Consider the following 12,500-nt stretch of genomic DNA (forward strand, 5'->3'; position numbering starts at 1 on the left):
GGAGCGTAGGTAGCCGAGCTCCGCCTGCAAGCACACACCCCCCCCCCCCACACACACACACACACACATCTTCATTCTCTTTCTGTGGTCATGAGTATGGTTAGTTGCAACAGGGACATCTGACTCCATACCACCTCTCACTTCCCATTTTAAAATAAGCAGTCTCTCTCTCTTTCTCCCTCTCTTTCTCCTTCTCTCTCTCTCTCTCTCTCTCTCACACACACACACACACACACATGCACACACACACGAATCAATGACTCAATCACGTCTCCATAGTAACATGCAAGGTGTCATAGTCAGAGCGCCAGCGTCATGGTTACATCATGAGCATCATTGTTACATCAGCAGTAGTGCTAGTGGTTGTAACCATAGACATAATGGTTGTAACAGTTATGTCAACGGAATTGTGTCTATGTGGACAACTCAGACTCTTCTCCACACGTCACTTTCACAAGGATTTGTCACATGAACTCTCGTTATGACTCATTGAGAGACATCTTCACAGTGAGACGTATCCCTCTCTCTCTCTCTCTCTCTCACACACACACACACACACACACACACACACACACACACACACACACACACACATACAAACATTACACTCAGAGAGGCATCCTCACAGTGAGACTTGGAATTTAAATAACCCCACATCATCACACCCTTCACCATACCTAGAGATTGGCACCTCATAGCTGGTTTCATTACATTAATTAAGAGATGATCTTGGTAACTGTCTCAATGATGTATGTTGTTGTGTGTGGTAGAAAGATAGCAACATAATTCCCCCCTTGGGGATTAATAAAGTGTAATCAATCAATCAATCAATCAATCAATCGGTCAATCTCTAGGTATGGTGAAAGGTGTGTGATGATGAAGGGAGATTTTACTGTAATTCCAAGGGAACTTCATCAGGATGCATAGAATCCTGGATTCAAGACATAACTGGCATTTAACTGCCTGCCTCTATGGGAATTTAGAAGAGGGGTGTACTCACTTATGCCCCCTGTATTTTAAGGAAGAACATTTACATATTTACGAGACATTATTCATTCACAAAGAACGAATAGTGAAAAACATCAAGATCAATTTCCAAAAAAATGATTTTTTAATCTTCTTTTAAGTCAACTTTAGCATTGATTTTATAAACCTACGAGCACAACTGTATATTGAACTAATTGTCATAAATATCTGTCAAAAGGGGTGTCTCCTAAGGTTTACTGTACATTTGTAATTTTGACTTTGTACTGTAAAAAGGCATGGTTGTCTTTTCATCGAAATAATGCAAATTGAACTTTGGAAAAAAACTTTGAAACTCATCCAGTCTCTTGAAATCAATACCCCAGCAACATAGTGTGTAGAGTTGAATTCCATCCCACTGCAACATAGTGTGTAGAGTTGAAATCAATCCCACTGCAACATAGTGTGTAGAGTTGAATTCCATCCCACAGCAACATAGTGTGTAGAGTTGAAATCAATCCCACTGCAACATAGTGTGTAGAGTTGAATTCAATCCCCCAGTATCATAGTGTGTAGAGTTGAAATCAATCCCCTAATTAGAAAAGCACTCAGAGAGCGCAGACCTCCGCCTTTTATCAAACCTGAAGCCATTCTGAAGCGTTCTAATCTTTTTATCCATGCGACCCACAAGCTTGATTGGAAGTTGAAAAGGTCCCGGTGGTGTGATGGTGAATACATTATACTGTATGCTTTTTGCTAGTCGCTGGCTTGTTGTTAGCAGTCACCCGTTTTCACTCTCCACACCAAAAAACTTCTCCAAGACTTTATGTGTGCCTCTAGACTCCTTCTGTCGTGAGTTATGAGCTTCTGACACCATGATTCTTTCCTCTATATTTTTAAGGACACAACGATCAGGATACAAGTAGCCTAGATAACTTTTATTATTATGTCTTCGTTGGTTGTCATACATTTGAACCTAAACTATTCAGATCGCCACCATCACCAGGCGAAAACCGCCTCCTGAATCCAGAAGGTGATTTGGATCAACGGGTCATTCCAGACCTTCCTTGAAAATTCCATCGAGATCCATCCATTAGTTTTTGAGTTATGTTGCTAACAAACAGACAGACAAATAGATAAACAGACAAACATACAAACAAACCCTGAAGAGAACATAACCTCCTTGGCGGAGGTAATAACAACATAGTGTGTAAAGTTGCTACATAGCAATGCTAGCACCAGAGACACTTATATATGAGGAGACACTGCACTGGAAAAATCGCCCATTGAAATGCATGGGGTAACTTCGTAACACAAAGATGGCGGGTGTTTACACCGGTTTGCACATGTCCCGCCTCTTCCAGTGCCGTTGCTCCAATCATTTTGCCGATCCTTGGCGGTCAAGCTTTTTGAAAACTGCGTCGTGAAGAAATGTGCATGCGCAGTCCAAGATTACCAGTAAAGAAAAAGGCTTTTTCAGCGTTAATTTGATACAAAACCACCAAACCTTTTCAGCCATTTTAGTCTGATTTTCATTGTGATTTCAAACATGTGATTCATGTCCCTTAAACCTCGGAACATGGACATCCAGCTCTCTCCCCATTCATGTAGATAGGACCCTAGTATGTTCCGGTCAAAGTTGCTGCCCAACCCCATGGCCAATATGGCTGCCGAGTGACGTGACTTGCCTTAAAAGGACTTTGCTAGCACTACCTTGTGCAATGCTACACAGAAACTAGCACTACCTTGTAAATGCTACACAGAGACGAGCGCTACCTTGTGCAATGCTTCACAGAAACTAGCACTACCTTGTGCAATGCTACACAGAGACGAGCGCTAACTTGTACAATGCTACACAGAGACGAGCGCTACCTTGTGCAATGCTACACAGAAACTAGCGCTACTGTACCTTGTGCTTTGTGAAAAAGACTTCCAAAGTAAACTGATATTCACAACATGACAAAGCAGTTTGACTGTCTTGATCATAAACTATACTGTACATTAAGAAAGTGCAATTTATACATACAACACTAATATATCGGACGGACACCATTTATCGCCCATGTATGAATGTATCACTTAATATTAATTTCTATACAAACTAAGAGGATGATTTGTACAGAAACGGAAGCACCCTTACCATAAGTGCATCTATATTAGCTATGTACCAAAAATTACATTTTACCGTGATTATAAGAGCTGTAACACAGTGTTGTAAGGCTGCGTGTACAAGTCTGCTTGGAGCTCCAGTGGAATTTTGATTAGCCCTTGATGTACAGTTTGAAAGGACGAAAATAGGCGAACCACCAGGCCAGCACTAAACTCAGAGCATGGTAAACGAAATCAGATATATCAGGAGGTAAAAGCCCGGTATAAGAACGAACCAGATTTTGTTCAAATCTACACACCTACAGTATGGCTACTGAAAAATGTAAGGTTCATTTATCAAATGTTATTGGTATTAAAAAACATTGTTGTTTTAGACTTTTTAAACGAAAGGGGCGATAATTGGTCTTGTTACGATACACTGTAAGAAAGTGTTATTTACACTGTAGGCCTACATTTACAACTTGTGGGGTTATTTACATTTACAACGTGTGGGGTTGTGCAACAACAACTTTGAGGGCAATTCAGCAATCAAGGAGAGGAACTATCAGTTAATAATAATAACAAGGCCCCGGCAGTGGCGCGACTGGCTGGGGCACCTGCACCGCATGCCGGTGACCCGGGTTCGATTCCCGCCCCGTGGTCCTTTCCGGATCCCACCCCAATGCTCTCTCCCATTCACTTCCTGTCTCTCTTCACTATCCTATCATTAAAGGCATAAAAGCCCAAAAAATATACTTAAAAAAAAAAAAATAATAACAATACATTTGATTTATATTGCGCTTTACATAGAATAAATGATCTCAAAGTGCTACAATGCATACACATACACACACACACACACACACACACACAAAAGGATAAAAGTTAGGGAAGTTAAAAGTAGCATAAAAATTAAGCTAAAACCAGCATATAAAAACAGATAAAAGTATTTTAGTTAAAGGCTTTTCTAAAAAGATGTCTTTAGGCCTTTCTTAAAAGAATCCCTTAGATGGTCAGGGAGAGCATTCCACAGACTGGGTGCAGCAGGCTGGCAGCAGAGCTGAAAGCTCAGTTGTGAATCAGTTATAGAATAAGAAAGAACCGTTTATATAGAGCTGATATACACTGAACATGAGGAAAGTGTTCATTACTATACGTATGTATGGTACATACACATTGCACGATTACGCAATACGAGACTGTAGGTTAGCAAGGTGTCCATATATGCATGGTACATACACATTGCACGATTATGCAATAAGAGGTCGTAGGTTACGGTGATTATACAGCTGTTGGCCACGACTCCCTTAGCTGCTGTATGATCACGTTAACAGAGTGCCCACATGACCCCCTTATAGTCACGTTAACCTAGTGCCCATATGACCCCCTTATAGTCACGTTAACCTACAGAGTGCCCATATGACCCCCTTCACGTTAACCTACAGAGTGCCTATATGACCCCCTTCACGTTAACCTACAGAGTGCCTACATGACCCCCTTATAGTCACGTTAACCTACAGAGTGCCCACATGACCCCTTATAGTCACTTTAACCTACAGAGTGCCCATATATGACCCCCTTAGCTGCTGTATGATCATGTGCCCATATATGACCCCCTTATAGTCACGTTAACCTAGTGCCCACATGACCCCGTTGACTGCAAAGATTGTGCAGACTGTTGCGATTGACTGGCACACGATCACACACACACAAATCATACGTCAGACGCTTTATGCTAGTTTCTACATGGGTTTAGGTAGCCTAGTGATCGGGCTATATTAAAACCACACTTCAATAGTGGTTGGTGAAAACCGGGACATATTAGCGTCCCGACAGGCTTTTGTCGGGACTCGGGACACGCCACTCAAAATCGGGACTGTCCCAGGAAAACCGGGACGTCTGGTCACCCTACCACATGACCCCCTTATAGTCACGTTAACCTAGTGCCCACATGTACGTTAACCTACAGAGTGCCCATATGACCCCCTTCACGTTAACCTACAGAGTGCCCACATGACCCCCTTATAGTCACGTTAACCTACAGAGTGCCTATATGACCCCCTTATAGTCACGTTAACCTAGTGCCCACATGACCCCCTTATAGTCACGTTAACCTACAGAGTGCCCATATGACCCCCTTAGCTGCTGTATGATCACGTTAACCACAGAGTGCCCATATGATGCCCTTATAGTCACGTTAACCTACAGAGTGCCCATATGACCCCCTTCACGTTAACCTACAGAGTGCCTGTAAAATATGTGGAGTTTGGCTGGTTACGGATGACTGCTACCAGAATGGTGTGTCGTTTAGAACACAGGAATGAATCCAAGAATTATTTCTCAATTGCATTTATTTGCCATTGGCTTCTTTCTCTGTTGTTTTCTCCAGTGTGGGTTACAATTGCTGTATATTGCTGGTATAAAGTCATAGACGCAGCAAACACATGCGGCAGGCCGAGGAGCAAGCAGTCAGCACAAAGAGACACACACACACTAGTGAGGCTGATTGACAATTATCATCAGGTGAGGGAAGCTTCAAGAAGTGGGCGTGTCTCCCAATAGAATAGCAGGAGTTTGACTGGGATTTTGAACAGCCGCCCCCAAATATGATGACATATTTGTCGGAAACAAAAAATCCCAATCATACAGTAGGATCAGCAGGAAAGGCAGGAAGAACGATCAGACGGCTGACAGGACGAGTGAATAGTTTGCCATCTATGGTGACCTCAGCCACTCGAATGCGGCCATCAGAACCAGGCAGGACCTTGGTGACCGTCCCTATAGGCCAGGAACTACGAGGGAGCTGGGGGTCCATCACCATGACAACAGCAGAAGATGAGACGGCGGAACCATCCTTCTTCCACTTCTGACGGGACTGAAGGTTTGGGAGATAATCCTTAATGAAGCTAACCCAAAACCTGTCAGCAAGGATCTGACTGTGTCTCCACTTCCTATGGGTCAAGAGCTCAGAATCAGCATACATCACTTGAGGAAGAGATGCGTCTCGCCGCCCCATCAGGAGAACATTTGGTGTTATCGGGTCAATATCTGAGACGTTCGATGACACATAGCCAAGGGGTTTTGAGTTCATTATTTCTTCAACTTCAACAAGTACAGTATGAAGAACTTCCTCTGTTACAACCTGAGTTCCTAAAGTGACACGCAGAGCAGATTTAATGGACCTCACCTCACGTTCCCAGGTTCCTCCAAAGTGAGGGGCATGTGGTGGATTGAATAGAAACCTGATTTGCTGCTGTGCCAGTTTCTCTTGAAGTGTAGGGGCAAGTTGAGCGTAGGCTTCTCTGAGCTCCCTTTCGCCACCTCGAAAGTTTGTGCCCTGGTCGGATATGAGCTCGAGAGGACGTCCTCTCCGGGCTATAAACCGTCGAAGAGCCAAGAGAAAGCGGTCAGTATCAAGGCTAGACAGGAGCTCAAGGTGAAGACATCGGGTAGTCTGACATTTGAAAAGAATGCCCCATCTCTTCTCATGCCTTCGGCCAATCTTGATGGTGAAGGGGCCAAAACAGTCCATTCCAGTTGACCAAAAGGGAGGCTTATGGAGACGGAGTTTGGAGACAGGTAAGTCAGCCATACGAGGAAGAGAGGGAGAGCTCTTCCATTTCTTACAATCTACACATGTTTGCTGAACCTTCTTGACAGCTTGCCGGCCACGCAAGACCCAGTATTTCCGCCGAAGTTGGGCAAACACTCTTTGTGGCCCAGGGTGATGCAAGGAAGAATCAATTTCAGAGATGATTAGAGAGGTAAGATGATTCCTAGGGTCTAAGACAATTGGATGGATAACATCAAGCTCAAGATCCTCACTCCGACGGAGTCGGCCACCCACTCTGATCAGTCCTGTAGCCGGATCGTATTCTGGGGCCAGTTCAGCCAGGCGACTTTGAGGAGGGACATCCCTGCCACTTTCAAGTAACTTGTATTCTACAGGGAAATCCTCTTTTTGAGCTTGACTGAGTAGATGGAGCTCTGCTTGGGCATGTTGTGGTTTAGTGGAGTCCAGCTGCATACTCTTAGCAGTAGCATCTAGTAGCGCTGTCCAGGTGCTGAACTGGGAATAGTCAGATGTTAATGGGCTGTCAGATTGCTGGACATGTCCACAGAACAGGGATTTTCTCAGTTCTGGCACAGCTTCATTGGGGGGTAAAACTGGGAGCTTCGGCCACTGCTCTCTGGGCAAGTACAGAAAAGATGGCCCTGAGAACCAGCGACTAGTATTAGTGAGTTCTGTCAACTTCCTGCCCCTTGTGATGTCATCGGCAGCATTATTGGCGGTATCCACATACCTCCACTGTTCGGACTGAGTGTGCTCAAGGATTTCTGTGATACGATTTGCCACAAAGACTTTGTATCTACAGGTGTCAGATCGAATCCAAGTTAGAACAGAGGTGGAATCGGACCAGAGTATGACATCATTTATGGGCAAGGTCAGCTCTTTTTGCAGAAGGTGAGCCAACTGAGACCCAGCTAAAGCAGCACACAGCTCAAGACGTGGGATGGATATAGTCTTCTTTGGGGCTACCCTGGAACGGGCCATGATGAAGGAAACAGACACGTCTCCATGTCCATCTGTTACACGTAAGTAGGCGACTGACCCGTATGCTTGTTCAGAGGCATCACAGAACAGGTGAAGCTCTCGGGTGCAAGTGGATGCATCAGTTCCTACTAAGCCGTACCACCGGGGAACCTGGACGCTGACTATTCCCGGTAACTCCTTCTCCCAGGTGGTCCAGGCCACTTTAATGCCTTCTGGGATATCTGGATCATCCCATCCCCTAGCTGGCTTCATCCACAGCTGTTGGAGAATGACCTTTGCACGTGTGGTGAAGGGAATAATGAACCCGAGAGGATCATACTGCCGGGCAAGGATACGATATAGAATCCGCATGGTTGGGACTGTGTACTCCACTGGGCGGTATTTAAAGCTCAGTGTGTCATGTGAGCAATGCCAGGTGAGTCCAAGGGTCCCTTCACATGGGTCAGCGCAATCATGACTCAGCCAAAGCTCAGAATGGGCAGAACGTGCTTCAGCAGGTAAGTGGTTGATTACAGAGACATGGTTACTGGCCCATTGACGGACCTCAAAACCCCCTTCAATCAAAGTGGAACGCAGTTTGTCGACCATGGCTTTGGCTTCGGGAACAGAGGATAGGCTTTGGAGGCAGTTGTCCACATAAAAGGAATTAAGAACTGAAGACTGGACATCAGGATGTTCTCCAGTAAGACTCTGAGCATGCCGTTGGAGTGCATATATGGCACAACATGGACTGCACGTAGTGCCAAAGGGCAAGACCTGCCATTCGTGGACTTCAGGGGGAGTGTCTCTCTTCATACTCCGCCAGAGGAAGCGCAACAGGGGCCGATCAGTGGGTAGCAAACGGATTTGATGGAACATTCCCTTTATGTCCCCACTGATGGCAACCTGATGTTCTCGGAAACGGATGAGAACTCCAAGCAAGGAAGGGCCTAATGTTGGACCTGGCAGCAGGTAAGTATTAAGGTCTTCACCCTGGTGTTGGTAGGAACAATTAAACACAAGGCGATGTTTGCCATTATGCTCCACTAGATGATGGGGTATATACCAGGCCTCATGGCTTTCTCCCACTTCACATGAACTCAGTTTCTTGACGTATCCGGCATCAATGAGTTTTTGGATCTCCTGCTCATAGATGACTGCACGTTCTGGGTTCTTGGACAACTGTCGTTCAATGTGACGTAAAGATGGCAGGACTGCTTCAGGAGGCGCATGTAGTAAAGGGGCATTTTTGGCTCTGAGCAAAGGAGTGGCATATCGCTGTATTCCATTAATGTCATGGCGCTCTGTTTGTTGTTCTAGGCACTCAAGGGCTTGCTGATCCTGCTTGGATCTAATCACAGTTTTAGGATTCTTAGAGTATGGGAAGATGTCGATCTGCCACAATCGCTCCACATCCCTCTGTAACTGGTCTTGATCAGAAGAAGCAACGAAAAAACAATGAGTATCAGAACTGGAGTCCTGGCCCAGAGAGATTGGTCCATGCAATGTCCATCCTAGACGAGTATGCAGGGCAGCTGGGCTTCCAGGGGGGCCAAATCTCACACGTTCCACAGAGCACAGGAGATGAGAATGGTCTGCTCCCACCAGCAGCAGTGGTCTGACTTTATGGAACTCTTGCAGCCTCAGGCCTTGGAGGTGCTGGTAACGTCTCTGCAGAGTGGTGACTGGGTAAGTCTGCTCAGGTAGATTCAGTTGCTTAGCAGTAAAGGCATTTTTGATTTCATATGTCTTTTGCTGATGGGAAGCTGATGAGATAGAAAAGGACACTGTAGCACCCTCAATTCTCTCTGTGCCTTGTCTGATTGTGCGTAGGACTAAGGACTCAGCCGCCCCATGGAGGCCTAAATTCTCCGCAGCAGAGGACAGGAGCATGGTTCTCTCTGAACCGTCATCCAGAATGGCATAGGTCTCCAGGGATTTTCCTTTATGAGTCAGGACGACTTTTACTACCTTAAGGAGTACAGAGTTGAATCCACTGGGCCTACTCAGATAGAGAATTTGTTGCTCACTTCTATGGATATTCACGTCATGCAGGATTCCTAAATGCCGATCTCTGCATTGGGGGCAGCCTCTCTTCAGGTCACAGTTGACGGAACGATGAGAACGTCCACACCTCCAGCAGCGGCCATTGTCCACAATCCACTTCCTCTTGGCTTCTACATCGAATTCCTGAAATTCAGGACACTGACTAAGATGGTGATCTTGACTGTCACAGAAAGCACAGGACGAGGATGCATGCTCACTCAAGAATTTCACATGTGGGTTGGTGTTTCGATTCTGGGTGTGAACTCTGGCACTCTCTTCCAGACTTACACCTTGAAGGAAAGTGGCAGTAGGGTGGACTGATTTCATGGTTCCTCCATCTCTGGTTGGTGGCCTTATGACATTTCGTGCTTGCTCACTCACTCGAACAGCCAAACTTTGACATTCTGCTTCCTCCTCTAACCAATTTGCAAATTCTATCAGATTATACGGCACATCCGGTCTTAATATTCGGGCTTGTCTGGCAAAACTGGCAACTTGGTCAGCGGGAAGCTTACTGAGCAGTTGATGGACATGAGATGCACAGGCTAGCTCCTTTGCACCTTCATCATGGCCCCAGGACTGAAGCATGCCTACCAAAGCTCTGATACGTACGGCAAACTGACTGAATCCTCGGGAGTCTCCAGAGCGAACACTTGGAAGGCTCTGAATGGAAGTGATTTCTCTTAACACTAGGTGGTGTGGTTGGCCGTACCTCTTCTGAAGAGCTTTTAAAGAAGTGGTGTAAGGCTGTGGGTGATGAGCATAGGCAAGGGCAAGATGACGAGCTGAATCCAATTTCAAATGGTCAAGAAGAATATGATATTTATACTGCTCATGTTCCTCAGGTGGCAATAAGTTCTCCAAAGCCATATTTAGCATGGCAAACTCATGAGGGTCTTCTCTTCTAAAGAACGGGAACGAAGGCTTTTCATATGCTGACCTTCTGAGATGAGCAAGGGGCACTAGTGTGGAGGGCACAGGAACTGATGATTGGGCCGGAATACAGGAAAGAGTGGCTGCAGCAGGATGGGGCCTACGAGGATAATGCACCTGATCAACAGGTGCCTCATGAGACTGGGGCACTGACACGTTGGGAATCAAATCAACAACAGAATGGCACTGGACATTTCTAGGATGACTATCTGCATACTCTTCTAAGGGCCTAACAGGGTCAGCTAGTGCCGGGGCCAAAGGCAAATGGCGAGAGGAACGAACAGGAATATCTACAAAGTTATTGGCAGGGGCTGTCACTCTAATCTGTGAGGCTGGTGCAGGCTGGAGGGGAGCCTGAGGAGGTTGTGGTGCAGCAGCTATTGGAGCCACATACTCTGGGTGGACGGGTGGAGCATATGGCACATTAGGGACAGGATAAGAAAAATAAGGAGGCCTGAATAATCCACCATTTTGAAAGTAAGCTGGATATGATGACATTAGCGGCGGCATCCATGGAGGGCATGGAGGGCCTGAAAAATAGAAAGCATTTCCTGGCAGTTGATTATATTGGAGGGGGACATCACTCCTCGCTAACTGGGAGTCACTGGGATAAAGACCTGGATGACCAACTTCACTATAGATATGAGAGAACTCTTGGTTGGCACCTAGTGGCTGATTCAGGTACTGTGGAATCGGATTGAAATTCATAGAGGCTTGTGAGGTTAAGTTCCTCTGACAAGGAATTGCTGGCTCAGGATGTGCATGAACATTTAGGCCAACATTTATGTCTGGTGGTTCTCTACTTGCTCGGGCCGAGGGTGTGGGAAGCATAGAGGCAGGTGGAGGTGGAAGAGTGCTTTGTCTACTAAACCTTGGTGGTGAGGGGAGAGGCAGATTTTGTCTTTCTTCCTGGTGTTGACGAAGACATTCTCCCAACTCCTGCACAAAGGATGTCCTAAAGTCCACTGGTGGATCTCTCTCTCCTGCCTGTCTCTCTGGAGATGGGTTTTGTGAATCGGAAAGGAAGGAAGAGCAATCACTTCGGATCTTCATATGCCTCATCATTTCTCCCAAATCTATTAGTATACCTTTCATCTGTTTTACCTCCTCAGTCAGAGATTTCACATCTGTGTTTCCATGTGGCAGCAGGCCTTCTGGATTTACTCCTCCTTGTGATTGACCTTGAACATTTGTAGCAGAAGAGTGGGGATGTACCATTTCATAATCCTGATGCCACGCAGGAGGCCTCACATGTCTAGCTGAACGCTTCAGTTTCCCAGGGTTGTCTTCTGACTCCATTCCAGCAGCCTCTCCGGCTCTCGAAGGACCATGTAAAATATGTGGAGTTTGGCTGGTTACGGATGACTGCTACCAGAATGGTGTGTCGTTTAGAACACAGGAATGAATCCAAGAATTATTTCTCAATTGCATTTATTTGCCATTGGCTTCTTTCTCTGTTGTTTTCTCCAGTGTGGGTTACAATTGCTGTATATTGCTGGTATAAAGTCATAGACGCAGCAAACACATGCGGCAGGCCGAGGAGCAAGCAGTCAGCACAAAGAGACACACACACACTAGTGAGGCTGATTGACAATTATCATCAGGTGAGGGAAGCTTCAAGAAGTGGGCGTGTCTCCCAATAGAATAGCAGGAGTTTGACTGGGATTTTGAACAGTGCCCATATGACCCCCTTCACGTTAACCTACAGAGTGCCTATATGACGGTCTTATAGTCACGTTATCCTACAGAGTGGCCATATGACCCCCTTACAGTCACATTAACCTACAGAGTGCCTATATGACCCCCTTATAGTCATGTTAACCTAGAGTGCCCATGTGGCCCCCTTATAGTCACGTTAACCTATACAGAGAGCCTATACGCCCTTAGCTGCTGTATCACATTAACCTACAGAGTGCCCATATGACCCTATAGCTGC

The 12,500-nt window shown here is 45.8% G+C and overlaps 1 protein-coding gene across 3 annotated transcripts in view; it reads right to left on the bottom strand.

Annotated features, from left to right (window-relative positions):
* The window catches only part of LOC134098039 (interleukin-1 receptor type 2), a 25,272-nt gene that overhangs the window by 11,852 nt on the left and 920 nt on the right, over nt 1-12,500 (bottom strand). The gene's annotated exons all lie outside the window — the stretch shown is intronic.

The sequence above is a fragment of the Sardina pilchardus genome, chromosome 12, assembly GCF_963854185.1.
Source record: "Sardina pilchardus chromosome 12, fSarPil1.1, whole genome shotgun sequence".
NCBI lineage: Eukaryota > Metazoa > Chordata > Actinopteri > Clupeiformes > Clupeidae > Sardina > Sardina pilchardus.